The 24810-nt window shown below is 46.4% G+C and overlaps 37 non-coding genes across 37 annotated transcripts; 24 read left to right on the forward strand and 13 right to left on the reverse strand.

The window, feature by feature from the left end:
- Positions 1 to 7438: 7438 nt before the first annotated feature.
- trnae-uuc lies at positions 7439 to 7510 on the forward strand. The gene has a single exon. It is a non-coding gene; the product is annotated as a tRNA-Glu (tRNA).
- A 262-nt stretch (positions 7511 to 7772) lies between these two features.
- On the reverse strand, positions 7773 to 7859 carry trnay-gua. Its single transcript is given in 2 exon segments — positions 7773 to 7808; positions 7823 to 7859. It is a non-coding gene; the product is annotated as a tRNA-Tyr (tRNA).
- A 781-nt stretch (positions 7860 to 8640) lies between these two features.
- Positions 8641 to 8712, forward strand: trnae-uuc. Its single transcript has one exon. It is a non-coding gene; the product is annotated as a tRNA-Glu (tRNA).
- A 726-nt stretch (positions 8713 to 9438) lies between these two features.
- trnae-uuc lies at positions 9439 to 9510 on the forward strand. The gene has a single exon. It is a non-coding gene; the product is annotated as a tRNA-Glu (tRNA).
- Positions 9511 to 10236: 726 nt separating this feature from the next.
- Positions 10237 to 10308, forward strand: trnae-uuc. Its single transcript has one exon. It is a non-coding gene; the product is annotated as a tRNA-Glu (tRNA).
- A 94-nt stretch (positions 10309 to 10402) lies between these two features.
- trnay-gua lies at positions 10403 to 10489 on the reverse strand. Its single transcript is given in 2 exon segments — positions 10403 to 10438; positions 10453 to 10489. It is a non-coding gene; the product is annotated as a tRNA-Tyr (tRNA).
- Positions 10490 to 11004: 515 nt separating this feature from the next.
- trnae-uuc lies at positions 11005 to 11076 on the forward strand. The gene has a single exon. It is a non-coding gene; the product is annotated as a tRNA-Glu (tRNA).
- A 726-nt stretch (positions 11077 to 11802) lies between these two features.
- On the forward strand, positions 11803 to 11874 carry trnae-uuc. The gene has a single exon. It is a non-coding gene; the product is annotated as a tRNA-Glu (tRNA).
- A 94-nt stretch (positions 11875 to 11968) lies between these two features.
- Positions 11969 to 12055, reverse strand: trnay-gua. The gene is given in 2 exon segments: positions 11969 to 12004; positions 12019 to 12055. It is a non-coding gene; the product is annotated as a tRNA-Tyr (tRNA).
- Positions 12056 to 12571: 516 nt separating this feature from the next.
- trnae-uuc lies at positions 12572 to 12643 on the forward strand. Its single transcript has one exon. It is a non-coding gene; the product is annotated as a tRNA-Glu (tRNA).
- Positions 12644 to 12893: 250 nt separating this feature from the next.
- trnae-cuc lies at positions 12894 to 12965 on the forward strand. Its single transcript has one exon. It is a non-coding gene; the product is annotated as a tRNA-Glu (tRNA).
- A 674-nt stretch (positions 12966 to 13639) lies between these two features.
- On the forward strand, positions 13640 to 13711 carry trnae-uuc. Its single transcript has one exon. It is a non-coding gene; the product is annotated as a tRNA-Glu (tRNA).
- A 94-nt stretch (positions 13712 to 13805) lies between these two features.
- trnay-gua lies at positions 13806 to 13892 on the reverse strand. The gene is given in 2 exon segments: positions 13806 to 13841; positions 13856 to 13892. It is a non-coding gene; the product is annotated as a tRNA-Tyr (tRNA).
- Positions 13893 to 14674: 782 nt separating this feature from the next.
- Positions 14675 to 14746, forward strand: trnae-uuc. Its single transcript has one exon. It is a non-coding gene; the product is annotated as a tRNA-Glu (tRNA).
- A 250-nt stretch (positions 14747 to 14996) lies between these two features.
- trnae-cuc lies at positions 14997 to 15068 on the forward strand. Its single transcript has one exon. It is a non-coding gene; the product is annotated as a tRNA-Glu (tRNA).
- Positions 15069 to 15162: 94 nt separating this feature from the next.
- Positions 15163 to 15249, reverse strand: trnay-gua. The gene is given in 2 exon segments: positions 15163 to 15198; positions 15213 to 15249. It is a non-coding gene; the product is annotated as a tRNA-Tyr (tRNA).
- Positions 15250 to 15742: 493 nt separating this feature from the next.
- trnae-uuc lies at positions 15743 to 15814 on the forward strand. The gene has a single exon. It is a non-coding gene; the product is annotated as a tRNA-Glu (tRNA).
- Positions 15815 to 15909: 95 nt separating this feature from the next.
- trnay-gua lies at positions 15910 to 15996 on the reverse strand. Its single transcript is given in 2 exon segments — positions 15910 to 15945; positions 15960 to 15996. It is a non-coding gene; the product is annotated as a tRNA-Tyr (tRNA).
- A 783-nt stretch (positions 15997 to 16779) lies between these two features.
- Positions 16780 to 16851, forward strand: trnae-uuc. Its single transcript has one exon. It is a non-coding gene; the product is annotated as a tRNA-Glu (tRNA).
- A 94-nt stretch (positions 16852 to 16945) lies between these two features.
- Positions 16946 to 17032, reverse strand: trnay-gua. The gene is given in 2 exon segments: positions 16946 to 16981; positions 16996 to 17032. It is a non-coding gene; the product is annotated as a tRNA-Tyr (tRNA).
- A 783-nt stretch (positions 17033 to 17815) lies between these two features.
- Positions 17816 to 17887, forward strand: trnae-uuc. The gene has a single exon. It is a non-coding gene; the product is annotated as a tRNA-Glu (tRNA).
- Positions 17888 to 18137: 250 nt separating this feature from the next.
- Positions 18138 to 18209, forward strand: trnae-cuc. The gene has a single exon. It is a non-coding gene; the product is annotated as a tRNA-Glu (tRNA).
- A 93-nt stretch (positions 18210 to 18302) lies between these two features.
- Positions 18303 to 18389, reverse strand: trnay-gua. The gene is given in 2 exon segments: positions 18303 to 18338; positions 18353 to 18389. It is a non-coding gene; the product is annotated as a tRNA-Tyr (tRNA).
- A 494-nt stretch (positions 18390 to 18883) lies between these two features.
- trnae-uuc lies at positions 18884 to 18955 on the forward strand. Its single transcript has one exon. It is a non-coding gene; the product is annotated as a tRNA-Glu (tRNA).
- A 94-nt stretch (positions 18956 to 19049) lies between these two features.
- On the reverse strand, positions 19050 to 19136 carry trnay-gua. Its single transcript is given in 2 exon segments — positions 19050 to 19085; positions 19100 to 19136. It is a non-coding gene; the product is annotated as a tRNA-Tyr (tRNA).
- Positions 19137 to 19920: 784 nt separating this feature from the next.
- Positions 19921 to 19992, forward strand: trnae-uuc. Its single transcript has one exon. It is a non-coding gene; the product is annotated as a tRNA-Glu (tRNA).
- Positions 19993 to 20242: 250 nt separating this feature from the next.
- Positions 20243 to 20314, forward strand: trnae-cuc. Its single transcript has one exon. It is a non-coding gene; the product is annotated as a tRNA-Glu (tRNA).
- Positions 20315 to 20408: 94 nt separating this feature from the next.
- On the reverse strand, positions 20409 to 20495 carry trnay-gua. The gene is given in 2 exon segments: positions 20409 to 20444; positions 20459 to 20495. It is a non-coding gene; the product is annotated as a tRNA-Tyr (tRNA).
- A 519-nt stretch (positions 20496 to 21014) lies between these two features.
- Positions 21015 to 21086, forward strand: trnae-uuc. The gene has a single exon. It is a non-coding gene; the product is annotated as a tRNA-Glu (tRNA).
- Positions 21087 to 21336: 250 nt separating this feature from the next.
- Positions 21337 to 21408, forward strand: trnae-cuc. The gene has a single exon. It is a non-coding gene; the product is annotated as a tRNA-Glu (tRNA).
- A 94-nt stretch (positions 21409 to 21502) lies between these two features.
- On the reverse strand, positions 21503 to 21589 carry trnay-gua. The gene is given in 2 exon segments: positions 21503 to 21538; positions 21553 to 21589. It is a non-coding gene; the product is annotated as a tRNA-Tyr (tRNA).
- A 516-nt stretch (positions 21590 to 22105) lies between these two features.
- trnae-uuc lies at positions 22106 to 22177 on the forward strand. The gene has a single exon. It is a non-coding gene; the product is annotated as a tRNA-Glu (tRNA).
- Positions 22178 to 22427: 250 nt separating this feature from the next.
- Positions 22428 to 22499, forward strand: trnae-cuc. Its single transcript has one exon. It is a non-coding gene; the product is annotated as a tRNA-Glu (tRNA).
- Positions 22500 to 22593: 94 nt separating this feature from the next.
- Positions 22594 to 22680, reverse strand: trnay-gua. Its single transcript is given in 2 exon segments — positions 22594 to 22629; positions 22644 to 22680. It is a non-coding gene; the product is annotated as a tRNA-Tyr (tRNA).
- A 784-nt stretch (positions 22681 to 23464) lies between these two features.
- trnae-uuc lies at positions 23465 to 23536 on the forward strand. Its single transcript has one exon. It is a non-coding gene; the product is annotated as a tRNA-Glu (tRNA).
- A 250-nt stretch (positions 23537 to 23786) lies between these two features.
- Positions 23787 to 23858, forward strand: trnae-cuc. The gene has a single exon. It is a non-coding gene; the product is annotated as a tRNA-Glu (tRNA).
- Positions 23859 to 23952: 94 nt separating this feature from the next.
- Positions 23953 to 24039, reverse strand: trnay-gua. Its single transcript is given in 2 exon segments — positions 23953 to 23988; positions 24003 to 24039. It is a non-coding gene; the product is annotated as a tRNA-Tyr (tRNA).
- Between the last annotated feature and the right edge of the window lie 771 nt (positions 24040 to 24810).

The following is a 24810-nucleotide window of genomic DNA, read 5'->3' on the forward strand; positions in this document are numbered from 1 at the left end:
AATTTGCATGAACAACGGCGAATCGTTGACAGTTAAGGATAGGTTATTTCAGGTAATTAAAACATTCGTAAAGGCGTCTTTTGAAATTGTACAACAGAGATCAACGCAAGATTGTTTTCCACACATTGGTAGAAATGTTTAATAGTAGGCAACGTTGGTTAAAAAAATACTATAGTATTTGTGTTAGTATGGGGTTATGCTGTCACTTCCGGGTGAAGATGTGCTGCATTCTCTTAATGAACAACTCGTGAAATCTGATTTTGTATTGCTGCATTATGGTCCTGTGTTTGTTAAATGTTGAACTGATTAATGTCGATATGGTGACAATAGTAAGCGTTTATATGTCAGCAGATGAGTTTATCGTTAATATATACAATTATATGACGTGATGTCACGGCTGAGCCGCGAAAATTAACGTGAACGGTGGTTCTACAAGACAGGGTGTATCAATATATTTGGTTGCCAAACGGCTACAATAATCAGAACTAAATAGTTACGTTTTATCCTGAATTTGTATCATTGCAGCATGAATAGTTCTAACACAATTTGATTCTAACGTGAAGAACGATGACATGTAACCAATGACAAAGTTAAGAGGCGTGACTTGGTGGAGGCGCCCCGGCTGTGATGTGAAGACCGAAATTAAACCCCGCAGCATCCACAAAAGTCAGCTGTTGTTTATATCGTTTCTGTTGTAAGTACAATTTATTTTATTTGAAGTAATTCATTTGAATTGTGATGCAACTTTTTAAGAATTTGTAAATCAATTTTACGATTGCGCAATCCATTCATTTTTAGCTGTCTTTCATATTGCCTGTTTTAATCTCCGGTTTAGGTTGAGCGGAATTAAACACCGACCGTGTTTGGTAAACACATTTTTGGACCTCCAAATCTTGTTAAGTAGACTTTTGACATTATTGTTAATCAGCTTTAATTACCTGTATACTCTTGTTAATCCTATTTGTATTTAGTTCAAGTGACCGGCATCTGCGTCAGTTGGACTGGGCGGTCAGACTGTGATCTTACACAACCTGAGCAGATTTTTGTGTAAGTTTAATTATTTACAGACATTTTTAGTCTTGTTCTAAAGTGTTATTAACAATTATGACTATGCATACTGACCCTTGGTACAACATTCTATATTCCAACAGATTGAGGACAGCCGGGGTGATGATACAAAGTACATTACCACAATGGGGTCAGTTACGGACACCCTTCCTTGTGGCTGCACAGCGTGAGGGGATTTTTGTTTTCTTTCAGGCTTGAAAGCTGAAGGTAATACAGCCAACTCTTCAAAACTGCGCTGTATGTGAATGTATGTTTGAGTTAGAATATTTAAATTTGAAAAGTGGATTGTTATTTACACGTTAAACCAGAGAAATGGCGAAAGATAATGCTAACAACAGACCAGACACGGAACAGCCAACAACCTCTACATATAATCAATCGACCACACCCCAAAATACAAATGAACCATCCGTTACTTTGTTACGCAGCGATGCGCACAATAATCCTCAGATACAAGGCTTGTTAACCGAGCTTAGTAGCCCCCATTTTTCACACAATCTAGTTGACACTCCTTCGAGCTCTCTGATGCAAACTCAGTGCAGTGATGGGGATGTTAGAGTTATACAGTGTAATGCGTTTGACAATGTTGAATTACGACAGTTGATACATTTACAAAATACTGGTGAAGTTGGTGATTTTGGCACATTCTACACAAGTATTATGGCAGGCTTGGATACTTTGATTGTTAGAGCCTCAGACTTTGTACACGGGCCTGGTGATAGTCTGCAGATTGAGTTGATTGGTGAATCTCTGATAGACTCCGTACATGTGACCATGAGAGCGGATGAATATAATGAACGCACGTTTGGTAATTTACTTGAAAGTGTTATGCAGAGTAATGCCGAGATTATGATTGATGAATCACTAGAATTGGTAGTACAAATTGTCAAAAACCGTGAGGGTGGTGCCCCGCGACGTAAAGCTCAAACATTGTTGATAGATCAGATTATCAATAAAAAAAGAAGACATTTATATGTGGCTGTGAATAATGATTCTGCATGTTTTTCCATTTGTTTGATGGGTATGTTGAACCCGCAGTACACATATCCTGAGGCCCTGGTTAGTGGTCGTGAGCTACATAAGGGGGCTGGTTTAGCGTTAGATGAATGTGTGTCATTCACAGATATCGTTAGGTTTGAAGAAATTACAGGGTGTAAAATTGTTGTCTTTCATCGAACAAGGGATGGTCACTTTACCAAGTTTCAAAACAGCGAGGACATCCACCCTAGAACTGTCTTTATGTACTTACACGATAACCATTTCTACGGTATCACAAATCTGAAGGGTTTTCTGGGTGTGTCTTATGTTTGTGACTGGTGCTATACCGGTTTCAACACACGTGGTGATCATGGTTGTAAACATAGCTGTAGTGTCTGTCTTCATGAAGATTGTCATACCCAACCCCGTAACACAAAGCAGTGCCCTGACTGTAAACGGATATGTTATTCAGATTTTTGTTATAGCCAGCATAAATGCTTGAAGCACTACAAAAGTGCGGGTCGTTGGGTTAGCAGGTGTGACCAGAAGAAATACTGTGTCGACTGTGGTCGCTATTACAATGTCAGTATTGCCAACTATAAAGCACACAGGTGCATTGCTAACATGTGCCCCAATTGTAACGTGGATCTGGCGGTTGAAATGAATCATCAGTGTTTTATAAAACCAGCCAAGCCCGAGGACCCCAGTGAGCGCTACATATTTTATGATTTTGAGACTATTGCCAATCCGGTGAATGGTGTACACACTGCAAATTTTGTGTGTGCAATAAGCTTTGATAACAAGACGTGGTGTTCAGCCGGAGATGGTTGTGTCACTGCTTTTTTTCAAAAGTTTAGGCAACCGAAATATAATGACTACACATTTATAGCACACAACTCTAAAGGTTTCGATGGTTACATCTTGATGCAATACCTTGCTAACAATGGTATTGGCACGACACTTATTGCTAATGGTAGCAAGCTCATTATTTTTACAGACAGCACATTCAATCAGAGATACATTGATAGTCATTGCTTTCTACCTATGAAGCTGTCAGCCTTGCCACGTGCTATGGGTTTTAAGGATTCGAAAAAAGGCTACTTTCCTTACAAATTTAACATCAAGGAGAATGAGAACTATGTTGGCCCCCATCCGGAACCGCATTACTATGGTGTGAATACCATGATGGCTAAAGAAAAAGATGAGTTTTTGCAATGGTATGCAACTGTTTCCGCAGACCCCTTTGACATGCAGGATGAAATAAAGGCTTACTGCGTGAATGATGTGGTCATCTTGAGAGCGGGTTGTATGCGCTACAGACTCGAGTTCCTGGAGTGTGGTGGTGTTGACCCATTCCGGTCAATTACGATTGCTTCGGCTTGCATGAAAGTCTTTTGCAACAGATTCCTCACCAAGGACACCATTGCATTGGTCCCCTCAAACAACTACAACCGTTGTCAGAAGACATTCTCAAACAGCTCAATCCAGTGGCTTGAATATGTGGCCTCCGATGAGAATATATCAATACAGCACGCCCTGAACAGGGGTGAAGTGAAAATCGGTGCCTACTACGTTGATGGATATGCTGAACGCGATGGTTTTAGCACGGTCTATGAATTTCTACGTTGTTTCTGGCACGGTCACCCAAAGTGTCATTGTTCAACAAGCATCGATCCAATGACAAAGATTCAGTACGGGTTGATGCACCAGCAATGGTTGACAAAGCTAGAGGCTTTGAAAGAACAACACAACATACATGTTCAATACATATGGGAGTGTGAGTGGAACCGGCTTAAAAACACATCCGCAGATGTCAAAGCTTTCTTGAAGACCTTTGGTGCTCCAGAGCGCTCCAGAGCGGGATGCTCTTTTTGGTGGTCGTACTAATGCGATTCATCTGAAGTTTACGGCTCGAGAAGGGGAGACTATTCAGTATAACGATGTCTGTAGTCTTTACCCATTCTGCAACAAGACAAAGACTTACCCGATTGGGCATCCAGACACAAATCTTTCGAGATTTCAAACCACTAGACAACTACTTTGGTATTGTTAAGGCTACAGTGTGTCCACCGAAAGGCCTTTATCACCCCGTTTTACCACACAGGGTTGGCGGTAAGCTGTTCTTTCCATTGTGTAGATTATGTGCAGAGTCTGAAAACCAGGTAACTGATTGTTCACATACTGATTCAGAAAGATCTTTAACCGGTACCTGGGTTTCTATTGAGCTGGTTAAGGCTGTTGAGAAAGGTTATCGCATTGTGGAAATATTTGAAGTCTGGGATTTCACCAGGACATCAGATGATCTTTTTGCAGATTACATGAGAACATTCCTGAAGCACAAGCAGGAAGCTAGTGGCTTCCCACCATCTGTGGTTGACGATGAGGCTAAAGACCGGTATATCTGTGAATATCATGAAAAGGAGGGTGTGCATCTTGACAAGGAAAACATTGTTGTAAACAGTGCTAGGCGATCTTTAGCTAAATTGGCAATGAATAGTCTTTGGGGTAAGATGGGTGAGCGGACTAACCTTATGAACACAATGTTAATTACAGATCCGGAGGAGTTTAGCCACTACCAGTTTTCCAGTGAAATAGATGTTGGTTATTTCTCGTTCATCTCAGACACTGTTGCGATGGTACAGTGGCGTTACACAAAACAGACACCAATCAAACCACGTAACGGCAACATTTTTATTGCCGCGTTCACAACCGCTTATGCTAGACTCGAGTTGTATTCACTCTTGGAGAAGTTGGATAGACGTGTACTCTACACAGACACTGATTCCGTGATCTTTGTCACACGCCATGGGGATTCGGTCCCCCCACTGGGCCCGTTCTTGGGTGACTTGACCGATGAGTTACCGGATGGTGACAGCATAGCTGAATTTGTTAGTGGTGGGCCAAAGACATATGGTTACAAAACCGTTAAAGGTCTGACCTGTCTCAAAGCAAAAGGCATTACGCTCAACAGCTACAACACAACTGTTGTTAATTTGGAGACGCTGACACGACTGGTTGACAACTTTGTACAGGGTGAGGGCGGTGATGATTATCATGTCCTTGCTAATGCAGGCACAAGGCCTTATGGGTACTAAACCACAGTCTAGGATGGATAGCGGTTTTGACCCGCGACTACAACACCCGTTCAGCTGTGTCATTAGTGGCCCCAGTAACTCTGGTAATATATATTTTTTGAAGATATTGTTGGATATTGCAGTGGTTGTATTCTCCAAAGAAATACATTTTATAGAAGGTCTACCGACATCGCTGTGTGATGACAATCTGCTACCGATTCAGAAAAACAACCTTTTAGTTATTTACGATTTAATGAAAAGTGCACCAGAGAGTTTGGAGATGGAGAGAGTTTTCACACAATATTCACACCACCGTAACCTGAGTGCAACTTACCTCGTCCAAAACATGTTTGTTAAAGGCAAATCTAGTAGAACTATTAACTTGACCACAAACTACCTCATCTTGTTTAAAAACCCCCGCGACAATCAGCAGATTAGTATTTTAGGCAGACAGATATACCCCGGTCTTTCTCGATTCTTCATGGAGAGTTTTAAAGATGCAACACATCCGCCTTTTGGTTATTTACTTATTGACTTTAAAGCTACAACACAAGAAGACTAGCGTCTGAGAACAGGGTTATTTTCAGGGGATTGGCCTGTCGTGTACGTTCCTAAGAAAGTTTGATCATGTCTAAACGCATTCGTAGAAATTTACCACTTTTGAAAATGATATTTAAGGCACCGGCAAGTCAACGAAAAGTTATTTTAGAATCAGCATCCACCGACCTCATTCTATCACTCTGTGAAATAGCGCTTAATCTAAGGCGCGGGAATATACCCTTAACCGAGTCACAGCTCCGAAAAGTAAAGAGACAAAAAGCCAAAATTATATACATGTCTAGAAAGAACACTTCATTTACACGGAAAAGAAAAACCATCAACCAATCTGGAGGTTTTCTACTGCCGTTACTAAGCGTTGCAGTTCCATTCTTAACCAGTCTAATTGCATCGAGACAGGGTTAAACAACATGGAGCATGCTCAGAAAATGTTTCTGGTGCCACAACATCAGTTAGAAAAACTGTGAGAATCCAAAACGACTAGCACCGATGTAAGACAATCTGTTGAGAATGATTTGGACTGTTATGCGCCAGGGGGAGCTTGATAGAAACACCCTGACTTTAAGTCTACCCGGGTCTGAGACAGGGTCTGCTGTAGTAAATGTGACTGAGAATAAGCAAACTGTTGACCGAAATGTTGACCTTGTTGATTACATTTTGGATAATGTGCCTGTGAAGCGTAGAAAGAATGTTGAATATATTCTTAATAGAATGCACAGGTCCAAAGATTTGACTTCATGGAATTCAAATGGTGAATTCGTTTTCAAAGGAGAGATAATCAAGGGCTCGCACCTATTGGATCTTGTTAAAAGTGTGACAGCTACCAATAAAATTGCTGACGATAGAAGACCGTTGGGGTGGGGTGTGTTTTTAGAGGCCATGGCATGTCTCAACATGCCTTTTACAACTATTCCAAATGCGCATCTAAGATGTAAAATCAATTTGTATAAACAAAAGTCTGGTGACACAATGGATGATTTAGCCACACCACCAGCAACTGGTTTTCAAACAACCAAAGCTTTCTTTGAACCTCATACCACAGACCTTGCAAAATGGCTTCCATTTTAATGTGTTTTTATTTTATTTGTGATACATTGTATGTTTGTTTTATCTTGAATAAATGTTGTATGAAAAATAATATGTAAACATTGATGTGGTTTTACAAATGTTTTTATTTTTGAATAATAAAGTTGACATACACGTGATTGGCTTTTCTATTTCTTCAACAACCATGGCACAAATTAAACGTTTCACAAGATTGAGCATGTTGTATGCAATTAAACATTTGCTCATCACGCTTACTCTGGTACATCTTGGCTACAAACTTTGAGACTAGGGCATAATTTTCTCGTAAATCATCAGCATAAAAAGACATAAAATCTTTATAACCCAGACCTTTTGTCATTAGAAAGAGAACAAACAATGCTGTCCACACGTGGTTGAAACCAGGTCCTGTACTTGTTTTGAACTGTATTCCACATTCTCACAGGTTTTCAGAAAGGCCTTGATTGACTTGGGAAAATATGTAAAATCCGGGGGGTTTCCAAAACTGTCATAAAACCTTCCAATGCCATCATCCGTTATGTAAATAGCCAGCCAGTGCTCCCCAGGTTGATTGCTTGGGTGTGTATTAACAATCATCATTGATGCAACATCTCGGACAGGCACCCTAGGTTGAGATTGAGGGCATTGTGGGAAAGCAGATGATCAAATATATGGATAGAACTGAGCTGTGCGATGGGATGCAAGTGGTTCCCTTCTCCCTGGCGGTCTAGTGGTTAGGATTTGGCGCTTTCACCGCCGCGGCCCGGGTTCGATTCCCGGTCAGGGAAAGCATGCCTTTTGGTTAAAGTCGAGGACTGCCTTTGGCAAATTCAGAGAAAGTGTGCTCAATCTTACATTTATCGTTGGCCGCCACACCATGTTCCTCTCCACTTCATGAAACTTCAATCGACTTTGCGAAGAGTGGAAATATAAAGCCTAATTTGTTCAAGTAAGAAAATCCCAAGGGAGAATTTGCCGTGTACCCAGGACCTCATATATGCAACGCCTGTGCTCTACAACCATACTGCACACCCAGAAAAAAAATGCCGATCCTTCGAGCCGGAGTTGAACCAGCGACCTAAGGATCCCTGCCGTTTCCCCTACAGTCCTCCGCTCTACCAACTGAGCTATCGAAGGCACCTCTCCTCTTCGGGACAGTACGATCACTGCAATGTGCCGCTTTCACGTCACACACACAGAGACATGGAATGAACCCGTGATCTTAGGTCTACCAAAACTACTCTATAAAGCCTAATGCGTTGAGCCAGTAGTTCTTGCCACAGGAGTTCAGAAAAGAGACTGGAAGCATTCTTTGCCAAACATAAAAGATGATGCCAGCGACCTAAGGATCCCTGCCGTATCCCCTACAGTCCTCCGCTCTACCAACTGAGCTATCGAAGGCACCTCTCCTCTTCGGGACAGTACGATCACTGCAATGTGCCGCTTTCACGTCACACACACAGAGACATGGAATGAACCCGTGATCTTAGGTCTACCAAAACTACTCTATAAAGCCTAATGCGTTGAGCCAGTAGTTCTTGCCACAGGAGTTCAGAAAAGAGACTGGAAGCATTCTTTGCCAAACATAAAAGATGATGCCTATAAGTCACTTCTTAGATGAAGTGACGGAGGCACATCCCCATCAGCCCCTTTGATGGACAACCACATGACAAGAGCATCACAAGCTCCTATGTTGACTCTGGAGGTACCACAAAGCAGGCTTCACCAAAGCAGTCCCTGGGTCCAGTTGTTCTGACAAAATGTGAGCCAATCAAAGTTACTTGCTCTGAGGTGATTCTGAAGGCCGAGGGGTTGAATAGAGAAATAACCAGCTGAGATTGAGGGCATTGTGGAAAAGCAGATGATCAAATATATGGATAGAACTGAGCTGTGCGATGGGATGCACGTGGTGCCCTTCTCCCTGGTGGTCTAGTGGTTAGGATTTGGCGCTTTCACCGCCGCGGCCCGGGTTCGATTCCCGGTCAGGGAAAGCATGCCTTTTGGTTAAAGTCGAGGACTGCCTTTGGAAAATTCAGAGAAAGTGTGCTCAATCTTACATTTATCGTTGGCCACCACACCATGTTCCTCTCCAGTTCATGAAACTTCAATCGACTTTGCGAAGAGTGGAAATATAAAGCCTAATTTGTTCAAGTAAGAAAATCCCAAGGGAGAATTTGCCGTGTACCCAGCTATCCAAGGCACCTCTCCTCTTCGGGACAGTACGATCACTGCAATGTGCCGCTTTCACGTCACACACACAGAGACATGGATTGAACCCGTGATCTTAGGTCTACCAAAACTACTCTATAAAGCCTAATGCGTTGAGCCAGTAGTTCTTGCCACAGGAGTTCAGAAAAGAGACTGGAAGCATTCTTTGCCAAACATAAAAGATGATGCCTATAAGTCACTTCTTAGATGAAGTGACGGAGGCACATCCCCATCAGCCCCTTTGATGGACAACCACATGACAAGAGCATCACAAGCTCCTATGTTGACTCTGGAGGTACCACAAAGCAGGCTTCACCAAAGCAGTCCCTGGCTCCAGTTGTTCTGACAAAATGTGAGCCAATCAAAGTTACTTGCTCTGAGGTGATTCTGAAGGCCGAGGGGTTGAATAGAGAAATAACCAGCTGAGATTGAGGGCATTGTGGAAAAGCAGATGATCAAATATATGGATAGAACTGAGCTGTGCGATGGGATGCACGTGGTGCCCTTCTCCCTGGTGGTCTAGTGGTTAGGATTTGGCGCTTTCACCGCCGCGGCCCGGGTTCGATTCCCGGTCAGGGAAAGCATGCCTCTTGGTTAAAGTCGAGGACTGCCTTTGGCAAATTCAGAGAAAGTGTGCTCAATCTTACATTTATCGTTGGCCACCACACCATGTTCCTCTCCACTTCATGAAACTTCAATCGACTTTGCGAAGAGTGGAAATATAAAGCCTAATTTGTTCAAGTAAGAAAATCCCAAGGGAGAATTTGCCGTGTACCCAGCTATCCAAGGCACCTCTCCTCTTCGGGACAGTACGATCACTGCAATGTGCCGCTTTCACGTCACACACACAGAGACATGGATTGAACCCGTGATCTTAGGTCTACCAAAACTACTCTATAAAGCCTAATGCGTTGAGCCAGTAGTTCTTGCCACAGGAGTTCAGAAAAGAGACTGGAAGCATTCTTTGCCAAACATAAAAGATGATGCCTATAAGTCACTTCTTAGATGAAGTGACGGAGGCACATCCCCATCAGCCCCTTTGATGGACAACCACATGACAAGAGCATCACAAGCTCCTATGTTGACTCTGGAGGTACCACAAAGCAGGCTTCACCAAAGCAGTCCCTGGCTCCAGTTGTTCTGACAAAATGTGAGCCAATCAAAGTTACTTGCTCTGAGGTGATTCTGAAGGCCGAGGGGTTGAATAGAGAAATAACCAGCTGAGATTGAGGACATTGTGGAAAAGCAGATGATCAAATATATGGATAGAACTGAGCTGTGCGATGGGATGCACGTGGTGCCCTTCTCCCTGGTGGTCTAGTGGTTAGGATTTGGCGCTTTCACCGCCGCGGCCCGGGTTCGATTCCCGGTCAGGGAACTGTAGCCTTTTTGTGAAAACCCGGGATCGTCCCTCGTAACCGCTATGCAGTAGTGTGGAATCATCGTCTCACAAAACAGAAAAAAAATGCTGATCCTTCGAGCCGGAGTTGGACCAGCGACCTAAGGATCCCTGCCGTTTCCCCTACAGTCCTCCGCTCTACCAACTGAGCTATCGAAGGCACCTCTCCTCTTCCGGACAGTACGATCACTGCAATGTGCCGCTTTCACGTCACACACAGAGACATGGAATGAACCCGTGATCTTAGGTTTACCAAAACTACTCTATAAAGCCTAATGCGTTGAGCCAGTAGTTCTTGCCACAGGAGTTCAGAAAAGAGACTGGAAGCATTCTTTGCCAAACATAAAAGATGATGCCTATAAGTCACTTCTTAGATGAAGTGACGGAGGCACATCCCCATCAGCTCCTTTGATGGACAACCACATGACAAGAGCATCACAAGCTCCTATGTTGACTCTGGAGGTACCACAAAGCAGGCTTCACCAAAGCAGTCCCTGGGTCCAGTTGTTCTGACAAAATGTGAGCCAATCAAAGTTACTTGCTCTGAGGTGATTCTGAAGGCCGAGGGGTTGAATAGAGAAATAACCAGCTGAGATTGAGGGCATTGTGGAAAAGCAGATGATCAAATATATGGATAGAACTGAGCTGTGCGATGGGATGCAAGTGGTGCCCTTCTCCCTGGTGGTCTAGTGGTTAGGATTTGGCGCTTTCACCGCCGCGGCCCGGGTTCGATTCCCGGTCAGGGAAAGCATGCCTTTTGGTTAAAGTCGAGGACTGCCTTTGGCAAATTCAGAGAAAGTGTGCTCAATCTTACATTTATCGTTGGCCACCACACCATGTTCCTCTCCAGTTCATGAAACTTCAATCGACTTTGCGAAGAGTGGAAATATAAAGCCTAATTTGTTCAAGTAAGAAAATCCCATGGGAGAATTTGCCGTGTACCCAGCTATCCAAGGCACCTCTCCTCTTCGGGACAGTACGATCACTGCAATGTGCCGCTTTCACGTCACACACACAGAGACATGGATTGAACCCGTGATCTTAGGTCTACCAAAACTACTCTATAAAGCCTAATGCGTTGAGCCAGTAGTTCTTGCCACAGGAGTTCAGAAAAGAGACTGGAAGCATTCTTTGCCAAACATAAAAGATGATGCCTATAAGTCACTTCTTAGATGAAGTGACGGAGGCACATCCCCATCAGCCCCTTTGATGGACAACCACATGACAAGAGCATCACAAGCTCCTATGTTGACTCTGGAGGTACCACAAAGCAGGCTTCACCAAAGCAGTCCCTGGCTCCAGTTGTTCTGACAAAATGTGAGCCAATCAAAGTTACTTGCTCTGAGGTGATTCTGAAGGCCGAGGGGTTGAATAGAGAAATAACCAGCTGAGATTGAGGGCATTGTGGAAAAGCAGATGATCAAATATATGGATAGAACTGAGCTGTGCGATGGGATGCACGTGGTGCCCTTCTCCCTGGTGGTCTAGTGGTTAGGATTTGGCGCTTTCACCGCCGCGGCCCGGGTTCGATTCCCGGTCAGGGAACTGTAGCCTTTTTGTGATAACCCGGGATCGTCCCTCGTAACCGCTATGCAGTAGTGTGGAATCATCGTCTCACAAAACAGAAAAAAAATGCTGATCCTTCGAGCCGGAGTTGAACCAGCGACCTAAGGATCCCTGCCGTTTCCCCTACAGTCCTCCGCTCTACCAACTGAGCTATCGAAGGCACCTCTCCTCTTCGGGACAGTACGATCACTGCAATGTGCCGCTTTCACGTCACACACAGAGACATGGAATGAACCCGTGATCTTAGGTTTACCAAAACTACTCTATAAAGCCTAATGCGTTGAGCCAGTAGTTCTTGCCACAGGAGTTCAGAAAAGAGACTGGAAGCATTCTTTGCCAAACATAAAAGATGATGCCTATAAGTCACTTCTTAGATGAAGTGACGGAGGCACATCCCCATCAGTTCCCTTTGATGGACAACCACATGACAAGAGCATCACAAGCTCCTATGTTGACTCTGGAGGTACCACAAAGCAGGCTTCACCAAAGCAGTCCCTGGGTCCAGTTGTTCTGACAAAATGTGAGCCAATCAAAGTTACTTGCTCTGAGGTGATTCTGAAGGCCGAGGGGTTGAATAGAGAAATAACCAGCTGAGATTGAGGGCATTGTGGAAAAGCAGATGATCAAATATATGGATAGAACTGAGCTGTGCGATGGGATGCAAGTGGTGCCCTTCTCCCTGGTGGTCTAGTGGTTAGGATTTGGCGCTTTCACCGCCGCGGCCCGGGTTCGATTCCCGGTCAGGGAAAGCATGCCTTTTGGTTAAAGTCGAGGACTGCCTTTGGCAAATTCAGAGAAAGTGTGCTCAATCTTACATTTATCGTTGGCCACCACACCATGTTCCTCTCCAGTTCATGAAACTTCAATCGACTTTGCGAAGAGTGGAAATATAAAGCCTAATTTGTTCAAGTAAGAAAATCCCATGGGAGAATTTGCCGTGTACCCAGGACCTCATATATGCAACACCTGTGCTCTACAACCATACTGCACACCCTCTGTCCCTGGTGGTCTAGTGGTTAGGATTCTGCGCTCTCACCGCCGCGGCCTGGGTTCGATTCCCGGTCAGGGAACTGTAGCCTTTTTGTGATAACCCGGGATCGTCCCTCGTAACCGCAATGCAGTAGTGTGGAATCATCGTCTCACAAAACAGAAAAAAAATGCCGATCTTTCGAGCCAAAGTTGAACCAGCGACCTAAGGATCCCTGCCGTTGCCCCTACAGTCCTCCGCTCTACCAACTGAGCTATCGAAGGCACCTCTCCTTTCGGGACAGTACGATCACTGCAATGTGCCGCTTTCACGTCACACACACACAGAGACATGGAATGAACCCGTGATCTTAGGTCTACCAAAACTACTCTATAAAGCCTAATGCGTTGAGCCAGTAGTTCTTGCCACAGGAGTTCAGAAAAGAGACTGGAAGCATTCTTTGCCAAACATAAAAGATGAAGTGACGGAGGCACATCCCCATCAGCCCCTTTGATGGACAACCACATGACAAGAGCATCACAAGCTCCTATGTTGACTCTGGAGGTACCACAAAGCAGGCTTCACCAAAGCAGTCCCTGGCTCCAGTTGTTCTGACAAAATGTGAGCCAATCAAAGTTACTTGCTCTGAGGTGATTCTGAAGGCCGAGGGGTTGAATAGAGAAATAACCAGCTGAGATTGAGGGCATTGTGGAAAAGCAGATGATCAAATATATGGATAGAACTGAGCTGTGCGATGGGATGCAAGTGGTGCCCTTCTCCCTGGTGGTCTAGTGGTTAGGATCTGGCGCTTTCACCGCCGCGGCCCGGGTTCGATTCCCGGTCAGGGAACTGTAGCCTTTTTGTGATAACCCGGGATCGTCCCTCGTAACCGCTATGCAGTAGTGTGGAATCATCGTCTCACAAAACAGAAAAAAAATGCTGATCCTTCGAGCCGGAGTTGAACCAGCGACCTAAGGATCCCTGCCGTTTCCCCTACAGTCCTCCGCTCTACCAACTGAGCTATCGAAGGCACCTCTCCTCCTCGGGACAGTACGATCACTGCAATGTGCCGCTTTCACGTCACACACACAGAGACATGGATTGAACCCGTGATCTTAGGTCTACCAAAACTACTCTATGAAGCCTAATGCGTTGAGCCAGTAGTTCTTGCCACAGGAGTTCAGAAAAGAGACTGGAAGCATTCTTTGCCAAACATAAAAGATGATGCCAGCGACCTAAGGATCCCTGCCGTTTTCCCTACAGTCCTCCGCTCTACCAACTGAGCTATCGAAGGCACCTCTCCTCCTCGGGACAGTACGATCACTGCAATGTGCCGCTTTCACGTCACACACACACAGAGACATGGATTGAACCCGTGATCTTAGGTTTACCAAAACTACTCTATAAAGCCTAATGCGTTGAGCCAGTAATTCTTGCCACAGGAGTTCAGAAAAGAGACTGGAAGCATTCTTTGCCAAACATAAAAGATGATGCCTATAAGTCACTTCTTAGATGAAGTGACGGAGGCACATCCCCATCAGCCCCTTTGATGGACAACCACATGACAAGAGCATCACAAGCTCCTATGTTGACTCTGGAGGTACCACAAAGCAGGCTTCACCAAAGCAGTCCCTGGGTCCAGTTGTTCTGACAAAATGTGAGCCAATCAAAGTTACTTGCTCTGAGGTGATTCTGAAGGCCGAGGGTTGAATAGAGACATAACCAGCTGAGATTGAGGGCATTGTGGAAAAGCAGATGATCAAATATATGGATAGAACTGAGCTGTGCGATGGGATGCAAGTGGTGCCCTTCTCCCTGGTGGTCTAGTGGTTAGGATTTGGCGCTTTCACCGCCGCGGCCCGGGTTCGATTCCCGGTCAGGGAAAGCATGCCTTTTGGTTAAAGTCGAGGACTGCCTTTGGCAAATTCAGAGAAAGTGTGCTCAATCTTACATTTATCGTTGGCCACCACACCATGTTCCTCTCCACTTCATGAAACTTCAATCGACTTTGCTAAGAGTGGAAATATAAAGCCTAATTTGTTCAAGTAAGAAAATCCCAAGGGAGAATTTGCCGTGTACCCAGGACCTCATATATGCAACGCCTGTGCTCTACAACCATACTGCACACCCTCTGTCCCTGGTGGTCTAGTGGTTAGGATTCGGCGCTCTCACCGCCGCGGCCCGGGTTCGATTCCCGGTCAGGGAACTGTAGCCTTTTTGTGATAACCCGGGATCGTCCCTCGTAACCGATATGCAGTAGTGTGGAATCATCGTCTCACAAAACAGAAAAAAAATGCCGATCCTTCGAGCCGGAGTTGAACCAGCGACCTAAGGATCCCTGCCGTTGCCCCTACAGTCCTCCGCTCTACCAACTGAGCTATCGAAGGCACCTCTCCTTTCGGGACAGTACGATCACTGCAATGTGCCGCTTTCACGTCACACACACACAGAGACATGGAATGAACCCGTGATCTTAGGTCTACCAAAACTACTCTATAAAGCCTAATGCGTTGAGCCAGTAGTTCTTGCCACAGGAGTTCAGAAAAGAGACTGGAAGCATTCTTTGCCAAACATAAAAGATGAAGTGACGGAGGCACATCCCCATCAGCCCCTTTGATGGACAACCACATGACAAGAGCATCACAAGCTCCTATGTTGACTCTGGAGGTACCACAAAGCAGGCTTCACCAAAGCAGTCCCTGGCTCCAGTTGTTCTGACAAAATGTGAGCCAATCAAAGTTACTTGCTCTGAGGTGATTCTGAAGGCCGAGGGGTTGAATAGAGAAATAACCAGCTGAGATTGAGGGCATTGTGGAAAAGCAGATGATCAAATATATGGATAGAACTGAGCTGTGCGATGGGATGCAAGTGGTGCCCTTCTCCCTGGTGGTCTAGTGGTTAGGATTTGGCGCTTTCACCGCCGCGGCCCGGGTTCGATTCCCGGTCAGGGAACTGTAGCCTTTTTGTGATAACCCGGGATCGTCCCTCGTAACCGCTATGCAGTAGTGTGGAATCATCGTCTCACAAAACAGAAAAAAAAATGCTGATCCTTCGAGCCGGAGTTGGACCAGCGACCTAAGGATCCCTGCCGTTTCCCCTACAGTCCTCCGCTCTACCAACTGAGCTATCGAAGGCACCTCTCCTCTTCGGGACAGTACGATCACTGCAATGTGCCGCTTTCACGTCACACACACAGAGACATGGATTGAACCCGTGATCTTAGGTCTACCAAAACTACTCTATGAAGCCTAATGCGTTGAGCCAGTAGTTCTTGCCACAGGAGTTCAGAAAAGAGACTGGAAGCATTCTTTGCCAAACATAAAAGATGATGCCAGCGACCTAAGGATCCCTGCCGTTTTCCCTACAGTCCTCCGCTCTACCAACTGAGCTATCGAAGGCACCTCTCCTCCTCGGGACAGTACGATCACTGCAATGTGCCGCTTTCACGTCACACACACACAGAGACATGGATTGAACCCGTGATCTTAGGTTTACCAAAACTACTCTATAAAGCCTAATGCGTTGAGCCAGTAGTTCTTGCCACAGGAGTTCAGAAAAGAGACTGGAAGCATTCTTTGCCAAACATAAAAGATGATGCCTATAAGTCACTTCTTAGATGAAGTGACGGAGGCACATCCCCATCAGCCCCTTTGATGGACAACCACATGACAAGAGCATCACAAGCTCCTATGTTGACTCTGGAGGTACCACAAAGCAGGCTTCACCAAAGCAGTCCCTGGGTCCAGTTGTTCTGACAAAATGTGAGCCAATCAAAGTTACTTGCTCTGAGGTGATTCTGAAGGCCGAGGGGTTGAATAGAGACATAACCAGCTGAGATTGAGGGCATTGTGGAAAAGCAGATGATCAAATATATGGATAGAACTGAGCTGTGCGATGGGATGCAAGTGGTGCCCTTCTCCCTGGTGGTCTAGTGGTTGGGATCTGGCGCTTTCACCGCCGCGGCCCGGGTTCGATTCCCGGTCAGGGAACTGTAGCCTTTTTGTGATAACCCGGGATCGTCCCTCGTAACCGCTATGCAGTAGTGTGGAATCATCGTCTCACAAAACAGAAAAAAAATGCTGATCCTTCGAGCCGGAGTTGAACCAGCGACCTAAGGATCCCTGCCGTTTCCCCTACAGTCCTCCGCTCTACCAACTGAGCTATCGAAGGCACCTCTCCTCTTCGGGACAGTACGATCACTGCAATGTGCCGCTTTCACGTCACACACACAGAGACATGGATTGAACCCGTGATCTTAGGTCTACCAAAACTACTCTATGAAGCCTAATGCGTTGAGCCAGTAGTTCTTGCCACAGGAGTTCAGAAAAGAGACTGGAAGCATTCTTTGCCAAACATAAAAGATGATGCCAGCGACCTAAGGATCCCTGCCGTTTCCCCTACAGTCCTCCGCTCTACCAACTGAGCTATCGAAGGCACCTCTCCTCCTCGGGACAGTACGATCACTGCAATGTGCCGCTTTCACGTCACACACACACAGAGACATGGATTGAACCCGTGATCTTAGGTTTACCAAAACTACTCTATAAAGCCTAATGCGTTGAGCCAGTAGTTCTTGCCACAGGAGTTCAGAAAAGAGACTGGAAGCATTCTTTGCCAAACATAAAAGATGATGCCTATAAGTCACTTCTTAGATGAAGTGACGGAGGCACATCCCCATCAGCCCCTTTGATGGACAACCACATGACAAGAGCATCACAAGCTCCTATGTTGACTCTGGAGGTACCACAAAGCAGGCTTCACCAAAGCAGTCCCTGGGTCCAGTTGTTCTGACAAAATGTGAGCCAATCAAAGTTACTTGCTCTGAGGTGATTCTGAAGGCCGAGGGGTTGAATAGAGAAATAACCAGCTGAGATTGAGGGCATTGTGGAAAAGCAGATGATCAAATATATGGATAGAACTGAGCTGTGCGATGGGATGCACGTGGTGCCCTTCTCCCTGGTGGTCTAGTGGTTAGGATTTGGCGCTTTCACCGCCGCGGCCCGGGTTCGATTCCCGGTCAGGGAAAGCATGCCTTTTGGTTAAAGTCGAGGACTGCCTTTGGCAAATTCAGAGAAAGTGTGCTCAATCTTACATTTATCGTTGGCCACCACACCATGTTCCTCTCCACTTCATGAAACTTCAATCGACTTTGCGAAGAGTGGAAATATAAAGCCTAATTTGTTCAAGTAAGAAAATCCCAAGGGAGAATTTGCCGTGTACCCAGGACCTCATATATGCAACGCCTGTGCTCTACAACCATACTGCACACCCTCTGTCCCTGGTGGTCTAGTGGTTAGGATTCGGCGCTCTCACCTCCGCGGCCCGGGTTCGATTCCCGGTCAGGGAACTGTAGCCTTTTTGTGATAACCCGGGATCGTCCCTCGTAACCGCAATGCAGTAGTGTGGAATCATCGTCTCACAAAACAGAAAAAAAATGCCGATCTTCGAGCCGAAGTTGAACCAGCGACCTAAGGATCCCTGCCGTTGCCCCTACAGTCCTCCGCTCTACCAACTGAGCTATCGAAGGCACCTCTCCTCTTCGGGACAGTACGATCACTGCAATGTGCCGCTTTCACGTCACACACACACAGAGACATGGAATGAACCCGTGATCTTAGGTCTACCAAAACTACTCTATAAAGCCTAATGCGTTGAGCCAGTAGTTCTTGCCACAGGAGTTCAGAAAAGAGACTGGAAGCATTCTTTGCCAAACATAAAAGATGAAGTGACGGAGGCACATCCCCATCAGCCCCTTTGATGGACAACCACATGACAAGAGCATCACAAGCTCCTATGTTGACTCTGGAGGTACCACAAAGCAGGCTTCACCAAAGCAGTCCCTGGCTCCAGTTGTTCTGACAAAATGTGAGCCAATCAAAGTTACTTGCTCTGAGGTGATTCTGAAGGCCGAGGGGTTGAATAGAGAAATAACCAGCTGAGATTGAGGGCATTGTGGAAAAGCAGATGATCAAATATATGGATAGAACTGAGCTGTGCGATGGGATGCAAGTGGTGCCCTTCTCCCTGGTGGTCTAGTGGTTAGGATTTGGCGCTTTCACCGCCGCGGCCCGGGTTCGATTCCCGGTCAGGGAACTGTAGCCTTTTTGTGATAACCCGGGATCGTCCCTCGTAACCGCTATGCAGTAGTGTGGAATCATCGTCTCACAAAACAGAAAAAAAATGCTGATCCTTCGAGCCGGAGTTGGACCAGCGACCTAAGGATCCCTGCCGTTTCCCCTACAGTCCTCCGCTCTACCAACTGAGCTATCGAAGGCACCTCTCCTCTTCGGGACAGTACGATCACTGCAATGTGCCGCTTTCACGTCACACACACAGAGACCTGGAATCGAACCCGTGATCTTAGGTCTACCAAAACTACTCTATAAAGCCTAATGCGTTGAGCCAGTAGTTCTTGCCACAGGAGTTCAGAAAAGAGACTGGAAGCATTCTTTGCCAAACATAAAAGATGATGCCAGCGACCTAAGGATCCCTGCCGTTTCCCCTACAGTCCTCCGCTCTACCAACTGAGCTATCGAAGGCACCTCTCCTCTTCGGGACAGTACGATCACTGCAATGTGCCGCTTTCACGTCACACACACACAGAGACATGGATTGAACCCGTGATCTTAGGTTTACCAAAACTACTCTATAAAGCCTAATGCGTTGAGCCAGTAGTTCTTGCCACAGGAGTTCAGAAAAGAGACTGGAAGCATTCTTTGCCAAACATAAAAGATGATGCCTATAAGTCACTTCTTAGATGAAGTGACGGAGGCACATCCCCATCAGCCCCTTTGATGGACAACCACATGACAAGAGCATCACAAGCTCCTATGTTGACTCTGGAGGTACCACAAAGCAGGCTTCACCAAAGCAGTCCCTGGGTCCAGTTGTTCTGACAAAATGTGAGCCAATCAAAGTTACTTGCTCTGAGGTGATTCTGAAGGCCGAGGGGTTGAATAGAGAAATAACCAGCTGAGATTGAGGGCATTGTGGAAAAGCAGATGATCAAATATATGGATAGAACTGAGCTGTGCGATGGGATGCAAGTGGTGCCCTTCTCCCTGGTGGTCTAGTGGTTAGGATTTGGCGCTTTCACCGCCGCGGCCCGGGTTCGATTCCCGGTCAGGGAAAGCATGCCTTTTGGTTAAAGTCGAGGACTGCCTTTGGCAAATTCAGAGAAAGTGTGCTCAATCTTACATTTATCGTTGGCCACCACACCATGTTCCTCTCCACTTCATGAAACTTCAATCGACTTTGCGAAGAGTGGAAATATAAAGCCTAATTTGTTCAAGTAAGAAAATCCCAAGGGAGAATTTGCCGTGTACCCAGGACCTCATATATGCAACGCCTGTGCTCTACAACCATACTGCACACCCTCTGTCCCTGGTGGTCTAGTGGTTAGGATTCGGCGCTCTCACCGCCGCGGCCCGGGTTCGATTCCCGGTCAGGGAACTGTAGCCTTTTTGTGATAACCCGGGATCGTCCCTCGTAACCGCTATGCAGTAGTGTGGAATCATCGTCTCACAAAACAGAAAAAAAATGCCGATCCTTCGAGCCGGAGTTGAACCAGCGACCTAAGGATCCCTGCCGTTTCCCCTACAGTCCTCCGCTCTACCAACTGAGCTATCGAAGGCACCTCTCCTCCTCGGGACAGTACGATCACTGCAATGTGCCGCTTTCACGTCACACACACACAGAGACCTGGAATGAACCCGTGATCTTAGGTCTACCAAAACTACTCTATAAAGCCTAATGCGTTGAGCCAGTAGTTCTTGCCACAGGAGTTCAGAAAAGAGACTGGAAGCATTCTTTGCCAAACATAAAAGATGATGCCTATAAGTCACTTCTTAGATGAAGTGACGGAGGCACATCCCCATCAGCCCCTTTGATGGACAACCACATGACAAGAGCATCACAAGCTCCTATGTTGACTCTGGAGGTACCACAAAGCAGGCTTCACCAAAGCAGTCCCTGGGTCCAGTTGTTCTGACAAAATGTGAGCCAATCAAAGTTACTTGCTCTGAGGTGATTCTGAAGGCCGAGGGGTTGAATAGAGAAATAACCAGCTGAGATTGAGGGCATTGTGGAAAAGCAGATGATCAAATATATGGATAGAACTGAGCTGTGCGATGGGATGCACGTGGTGCCCTTCTCCCTGGTGGTCTAGTGGTTAGGATTTGGCGCTTTCACCGCCGCGGCCCGGGTTCGATTCCCGGTCAGGGAAAGCATGCCTTTTGGTTAAAGTCGAGGACTGCCTTTGGCAAATTCAGAGAAAGTGTGCTCAATCTTACATTTATCGTTGGCCACCACACCATGTTCCTCTCCACTTCATGAAACTTCAATCGACTTTGCGAAGAGTGGAAATATAAAGCCTAATTTGTTCAAGTAAGAAAATCCCAAGGGAGAATTTGCCGTGTACCCAGGACCTCATATATGCAACGCCTGTGCTCTACAACCATACTGCACACCCTCTGTCCCTGGTGGTCTAGTGGTTAGGATTCGGCGCTCTCACCGCCGCGGCCCGGGTTCGATTCCCGGTCAGGGAACTGTAGCCTTTTTGTGATAACCCGGGATCGTCCCTCGTAACCGCTATGCAGTAGTGTGGAATCATCGTCTCACAAAACAGAAAAAAAATGCCGATCCTTCGAGCCGGAGTTGAACCAGCGACCTAAGGATCCCTGCCGTTTCCCCTACAGTCCTCCGCTCTACCAACTGAGCTATCGAAGGCACCTCTCCTCTTCGGGACAGTACGATCACTGCAATGTGCCGCTTTCACGTCACACACACAGAGACCTGGAATGAACCCGTGATCTTAGGTCTACCAAAACTACTCTATAAAGCCTAATGCGTTGAGCCAGTAGTTCTTGCCACAGGAGTTCAGAAAAGAGACTGGAAGCATTCTTTGCCAAACATAAAAGATGATGCCTATAAGTCACTTCTTAGATGAAGTGACGGAGGCACATCCCCATCAGCCCCTTTGATGGACAACCACATGACAAGAGCATCACAAGCTCCTATGTTGACTCTGGAGGTACCACAAAGCAGGCTTCACCAAAGCAGTCCCTAGTCCAGTTGTTCTGACAAAATGTGAGCCAATCAAAGTTACTTGCTCTGAGGTGATTCTGAAGGCCGAGGGGTTGAATAGAGAAATAACCAGCTGAGATTGAGGGCATTGTGGAAAAGCAGATGATCAAATATATGGATAGAACTGAGCTGTGCGATGGGATGCACGTGGTGCCCTTCTCCCTGGTGGTCTAGTGGTTAGGATTTGGCGCTTTCACCGCCGCGGCCCGGGTTCGATTCCCGGTCAGGGAAAGCGTGCCTTTTGGTTAAAGTCGAGGACTGCCTTTGGCAAATTCAGAGAAAGTGTGCTCAATCTTACATTTATCGTTGGCCACCACACCATGTTCCTCTCCACTTCATGAAACTTCAATCGACTTTGCGAAGAGTGGAAATATAAAGCCTAATTTGTTCAAGTAAGAAAATCCCAAGGGAGAATTTGCCGTGTACCCAGGACCTCATATATGCAACGCCTGTGCTCTACAACCATACTGCACACCCTCTGTCCCTGGTGGTCTAGTGGTTAGGATTCGGCGCTCTCACCGCCGCGGCCCGGGTTCGATTCCCGGTCAGGGAACTGTAGCCTTTTTGTGATAACCCGGGATCGTCCCTCGTAACCGCTATGCAGTAGTGTGGAATCATCGTCTCACAAAACAGAAAAAAAATGCCGATCCTTCGAGCCGGAGTTGAACCAGCGACCTAAGGATCCCTGCCGTTTCCCCTACAGTCCTCCGCTCTACCAACTGAGCTATCGAAGGCACCTCTCCTCTTCGGGACAGTACGATCACTGCAATGTGCCGCTTTCACGTCACACACACAGAGACATGGATTGAACCCGTGATCTTAGGTCTACCAAAACTACTCTATAAAGCCTAATGCGTTGAGCCAGTAGTTCTTGCCACAGGAGTTCAGAAAAGAGACTGGAAGCATTCTTTGCCAAACATAAAAGATGATGCCAGCCGACCTAAGGATCCCTGCCGTTTCCCCTACAGTCCTCCGCTCTACCAACTGAGCTATCGAAGGCACCTCTCCTCTTCGGGACAGTACGATCACTGCAATGTGCCGCTTTCACGTCACACACACACAGAGACCTGGAATGAACCCGTGATCTTAGGTCTACCAAAACTACTCTATAAAGCCTAATGCGTTGAGCCAGTAGTTCTTGCCACAGGAGTTCAGAAAAGAGACTGGAAGCATTCTTTGCCAAACATAAAAGATGATGCCTATAAGTCACTTCTTAGATGAAGTGACGGAGGCACATCCCCATCAGCCCCTTTGATGGACAACCACATGACAAGAGCATCACAAGCTCCTATGTTGACTCTGGAGGTACCACAAAGCAGGCTTCACCAAAGCAGTCCCTGGGTCCAGTTGTTCTGACAAAATGTGAGCCAATCAAAGTTACTTGCTCTGAGGTGATTCTGAAGGCCGAGGGGTTGAATAGAGAAATAACCAGCTGAGATTGAGGGCATTGTGGAAAAGCAGATGATCAAATATATGGATAGAACTGAGCTGTGCGATGGGATGCACGTGGTGCCCTTCTCCCTGGTGGTCTAGTGGTTAGGATTTGGCGCTTTCACCGCCGCGGCCCGGGTTCGATTCCCGGTCAGGGAAAGCATGCCTTTTGGTTAAAGTCGAGGACTGCCTTTGGCAAATTCAGAGAAAGTGTGCTCAATCTTACATTTATCGTTGGCCACCACACCATGTTCCTCTCCACTTCATGAAACTTCAATCGACTTTGCGAAGAGTGGAAATATAAAGCCTAATTTGTTCAAGTAAGAAAATCCCAAGGGAGAATTTGCCGTGTACCCAGGACCTCATATATGCAACGCCTGTGCTCTACAACCATACTGCACACCCTCTGTCCCTGGTGGTCTAGTGGTTAGGATTCGGCGCTCTCACCGCCGCGGCCCGGGTTCGATTCCCGGTCAGGGAACTGTAGCCTTTTTGTGATAACCCGGGATCGTCCCTCGTAACCGCTATGCAGTAGTGTGGAATCATCGTCTCACAAAACAGAAAAAAAATGCCGATCCTTCGAGCCGGAGTTGAACCAGCGACCTAAGGATCCCTGCCGTTTCCCCTACAGTCCTCCGCTCTACCAACTGAGCTATCGAAGGCACCTCTCCTCCTCGGGACAGTACGATCACTGCAATGTGCCGCTTTCACGTCACACACACAGAGACATGGAATGAACCCGTGATCTTAGGTCTACCAAAACTACTCTATAAAGCCTAATGCGTTGAGCCAGTAGTTCTTGCCACAGGAGTTCAGAAAAGAGACTGGAAGCATTCTTTGCCAAACATAAAAGATGATGCCAGCGACCTAAGGATCCCTGCCGTTTCCCCTACAGTCCTCCGCTCTACCAACTGAGCTATCGAAGGCACCTCTCCTCCTCGGGACAGTACGATCACTGCAATGTGCCGCTTTCACGTCACACACACAGAGACATGGATTGAACCCGTGATCTTAGGTTTACCAAAACTACTCTATAAAGCCTAATGCGTTGAGCCAGTAGTTCTTGCCACAGGAGTTCAGAAAAGAGACTGGAAGCATTCTTTGCCAAACATAAAAGATGATGCCTATAAGTCACTTCTTAGATGAAGTGACGGAGGCACATCCCCATCAGCCCCTTTGATGGACAACCACATGACAAGAGCATCACAAGCTCCTATGTTGACTCTGGAGGTACCACAAAGCAGGCTTCACCAAAGCAGTCCCTGGGTCCAGTTGTTCTGACAAAATGTGAGCCAATCAAAGTTACTTGCTCTGAGGTGATTCTGAAGGCCGAGGGGTTGAATAGAGAAATAACCAGCTGAGATTGAGGGCATTGTGGAAAAGCAGATGATCAAATATATGGATAGAACTGAGCTGTGCGATGGGATGCACGT

This window comes from Esox lucius, chromosome 1 (genome assembly GCF_011004845.1).
Source record: "Esox lucius isolate fEsoLuc1 chromosome 1, fEsoLuc1.pri, whole genome shotgun sequence".
NCBI classification, from domain to species: domain Eukaryota; kingdom Metazoa; phylum Chordata; class Actinopteri; order Esociformes; family Esocidae; genus Esox; species Esox lucius.